Here is a 4,533-nt window from a genome sequence, read left to right as displayed (position 1 = left end):
CCGAATAACAAACGAACAAACGTCTTTAAATAACGTAGGCCAAAAGAATCCACATTCCAATATCCTAGCTACTGTTTTACTAACGCCGTTATGCCCTCCATAAGAGCTTGAATGGCATTCTGACATTATAGACTCGTATTCATCTTCACTAACGCATCTCCTAATTATACCATCACCACAAGTTTTGAACAAGAAAGGATCTTCCCAAAAATACTTTTTAATGTCGGAAAAGAATTTTTTCCTTTGTTGGAAACTTAACCCTTCTGGAATAATGTTAGCTGCGAGATAATTGGCTATATCCGCATACCATAGTGACATGACACTTTTTATCTGATAGAGATATTCATCGGGGAAATCATCTCGTATACCGACAGTTTCACCGATAGGACCGTTTTCATCTTCAAGTCTCGATAGATGATCGGTGACAAGATTTTCTACTCCCTTCTTGTCTTTAATTTCTATGTCAAATTCTTGTAATAACAAAACCCATCTAATCATACGCGGTTTTGCATCCTTCTTAGCAAATAGATACCTTAAAGCTGCGTGATCGGTATATATAATAACTTTAGATCCCAGTAGATATGACCTAAACTTATCACATGCAAAACTACCGCTAGCGTTTCTTTTTCGGTTGTGGTGTAATTTAACTGTGCACCGGACAATGTGTGACTGGCATAATAAATAACATGAAGCTTCGTATCCTTCCTTTGACCTAAAACACATCCTACGGCTAAGTCACTTGCATCACACATAATTTCAAAAGGTAAATCCCAATCGGGTTTAGCAATTATTGGTGTGCACTGACTAAAGCTGTTTTCAATGTTTCAAAAGCTTTAACACAATTTTCATTAAAATCAAAGGTTGAATCTTTCATGAGAAAATTAGTAAGTGGTTTGGAAATTACAGAAAAGTTTTTAATAAATCTTCTGTAAAAACATGCATGTCCTAAAAATGACCGTACTCCCTTAACAGTAGTTGGAGGGGGTAATTTCTCTATCACTGAAGTTTTTGCTCTATCCACTTCTAATCCTTTTTCAGATATCTTATGACCTAAAACAATTCCTTCGTCAACCATGAAATGACATTTTTCCCAGTTTAAAACTAAATTCGTCTCTTCACATTTAGACAATACTTTATCTAAGTTTAAACATGCATCAAAAGAATCTCCATAAACTGAAAAATCATCCATGATATCTTCAATGAAATCGTTAAAAATTGCAGTCATACAACGTTGAAATGTTGCTGGTGCATTACATAGACCAAAAGGCATTCTCCTATATGCAAAGGTTCCATAAGGACATGTGAAGGTTGTTTTATCTTGGTCATCCGGGTAAATATAAATTTGAAAGAATCCGGAATAACCATCAAGAAAACAATAAAAAGCATGACCGGCTATCCTTTCGATCATTTGATCAATGAAAGGTAGAGGAAAATGATCTTTCCTGGTTGCTTTGTTTAGGTTCCTATAATCTATACAAACCCTCCAACCGGTGGTGGTTCGTGTAGGTATTAATTCACCTTCGTCATTCCTTACTACAGTTATGCCTCCCTTTTAGGTACACAATGGATTGGACTAACCCATTCACTATCCGATATAGGATAAATGATTCCATTGTCTAAAAGTTTAGTAATCTCATTTTTTACTACTTCTTTCATGTTCGGATTTAAGCGTCTTTGCATATCCGCTTTAGGTGGCTTATCTTCTTCTAAGTGAATTCTGTGCATTACAATACTAGGATTAATTCCTTTTAAGTCTGAAATTTGCCATCCCATACTTCCTATCCTATTTCTAACAACTTCTTTCAATTTTTCTTCTTGATCATTAGTTAACTTGTTAGAGATAATTATAGGTAGAGAATCGCCTTCGCCTAAGAAAGCGTACCTCAAATGGTTTGGTAACTCTTTAAGTTCTAATTTGGGGGGTACTACAATTGAAGGCGGAACTGGTCCATCTTTTCGAATCAAAGGCTTTGGGTCCTTATCTTCTAATTCTTCTCCCATTATAGGTTCTATTATTTCTTCTTTTTGAACAATGTCATTAACACATTCTTCAACCAAGTCTAGTTTCATACAAGCGAATTCCTCCATATGATACTTCATCGCTTTGTTCATATTAAACTCGATCTTATCTTCTCCTATCCTTAAAACTACTTTCCCTTCCGACACATCGACTAATGCACGTCCCGTGTTCATAAACGGTCTACCAAAAATCAGTGGATAATTAACGTCATATGCAAAGTCTAATATAACGAAATCGTTAGGAAAAATAAATTTATCAACTTTAACTAAAACGTCCTCAATTATACCATATGGTCTCTTAGTGGTTTGATCCGCTAATTGCAAAACCATATTGGTACGCTTGATATCTTCTTCTAAACCTAACTTGTTAAAAATAGACAACGGCATTAAGTTTATACTTGCTCCTAAGTCACAAAGACAACTTGGGAATTCAATATCTCCCAATTTACACGGGATGGTGAAACATCCGGGATCTTTGAGTTTAGTGGGCAAATTGCTTGACACTATTGAACTACAATCTTCAGTTAGCGATATGGATGAGATTCCTTCCCAACTGATCTTCTTTGAAATCAAATCTTTTAAGAACTTACCATAGTTAGGAATCTGCGTTATCGCATCCATAAACGTCAAATTAATATGAAATTTTTAAGTTTGTCCAAAAATGTTAAAAGTTGTTTGTCATAGTCTTTATTTCGGACTTTGTGTGGAAATGGTGGTTTAGGTACAAAAGTTTTTGTACTTGAGTCAATAGGTGAACTTTTTGCATTAAATGTATCTTCTTTGGATTTTATTGGTAAATCAGTTCCTTGTAAAGTAGAATCTCTGGGCATTTCCGAACCTAAGTAATTTTTCCCTAAACGAAGAGTGATAGCCTTTACATGCTCTTTCGGATTTTCTTCCGTATGGCTGGGAAGACTTCCCTCTTTTTGGGATGGAATTGATTTAGCAATTTGTCCAATTTTAACCTCCAAATTATGGATGCTAGATGAGTGGTTTTTAATAAGCTGGTCGAATTTATTCTCGATCCGTTTAAAACCATCATCGTGATTACTTATTTTTCCACCGATAGCATCTATGAATTTGTCGATTTTAGAAGATAAAGTGCTAATCGTATCTCTTGATTGATTTTGATAGTTATTGGTACGATTTTGATTAGCATTTACATTATTATTATTATCTTTCCAATTAAAGTTAGGATGATTCCTCCATCCAGAATTATAAGTACTAGAGTAAGGATTATTAGTTTGGTTTTGCCCTTGGACAAAATTTACCTGTTCAATCTCGCTCATGCCTTCGTAATCCACATCCGTTTGGATTGGATTACCATTGGTATTACACGGTGCCATAAACCTATCAATTTTGTGCGACAAGGCAGAAAATTGGGTTTGTAACATCGTGACAGGATCAAGATTCACTATACCTTTAACGGATGATGTAGTTGAGGACGATGGTTTCGCCACCGGTATGTGTCCACGTTCTGCGGGCCACATACTGCTGTTGATTGCCATTTCCTCCAAAAGTTCTCTTGCTTGGGTGGATGTCTTCTTCATAAATAACCCTCCCGATATAGCATCTAATGAACCTCTAGTTGTAGGATTCAACCCATTATAAAATGTTTGCATTAAAAGTGCATCGCGCAATTGGTGGTGTGGGCATAAACATTGAAGTTCTTTAAAACGTTCCCAAGCCTCATAAAGAGTTTCATTATCATTTTGAGAAAAAGATGTTAACTCTTTTATAACTCTTGCTGTTTTTGCTAAAGGGAAATATTTTGATAAAAATGCTTGGGCTAATTGGTCCCAAGTTTCAAATGGTGCGCCTGGCATAGAAGTTAACCACTCTTTGGCTCTATCCTTCAAAGTGAAAGGAAAGAGTCGAAGTTTGATTGCTTCGGCAGTCACATCTGTTATTTTAAAAGTGTCACAAATTTCAAGGAAATTTGTCAAATGGGCGTTAGGATTTTCGTTAGGTAACCCATAAAATGTTACATTGTTTTGCAACATATTAAGCAAAGCTGGCTTAATTTCAAATTGGTGTGCATTTATTTGGGGTCTAACTATACTATTTGTTACACCGGCCACTCCTGGCCTAGCGTAATCCATAAGTGTTGCCATATTAATTTTCTGGCTATGATTCGGAATTTTGTTTGTTTTTTTTTCTTTCTTTTGCTTTTTAAGTGTCTTTTCAATTTCTGGATCAAGCGGCTTTGGTGGAATGCCTGAACTTCGAGAACTGCGCATGAACTTGAAATTGTGCACGAACCGAAACGACCTTCAAAACATAATTGAAAAATAAATATGTTAGTAAATTAAAATAAATAAAATATATAAGTTAAAATAAGTATGTATAAACCTAGATTCGAAATCAAACACGAAAAATCTAAATTTTTGTTAAAACATTTGGCGTTCCCCGGCAACGGCGCCAAAAACTTGTTGAGCGATTTCCGCAAGTGCACGGTTTCGCTTGTAGTAATAAAAAGATATCAATCCCACAGGGAACGTTTTTCAATAAAAA

At 35.5% G+C, this 4,533-nt stretch overlaps 1 non-coding gene across 1 annotated transcript; it reads left to right on the top strand.

The window, feature by feature from the left end:
• Positions 1 to 3,657: 3,657 nt before the first annotated feature.
• On the top strand, positions 3,658 to 3,764 carry LOC136210260 (small nucleolar RNA R71). The gene has a single exon (XR_010677967.1). It is a non-coding gene; the product is annotated as a small nucleolar RNA R71 (small nucleolar RNA).
• The last annotated feature ends 769 nt before the right edge of the window (positions 3,765 to 4,533 follow it).

The sequence above is a fragment of the Euphorbia lathyris genome, chromosome 10, assembly GCF_963576675.1.
Source record: "Euphorbia lathyris chromosome 10, ddEupLath1.1, whole genome shotgun sequence".
NCBI lineage: Eukaryota > Viridiplantae > Streptophyta > Magnoliopsida > Malpighiales > Euphorbiaceae > Euphorbia > Euphorbia lathyris.
Note: the sequence above shows the minus strand (reverse complement) of the source record. Positions and strands in the feature narration are given on the sequence as shown.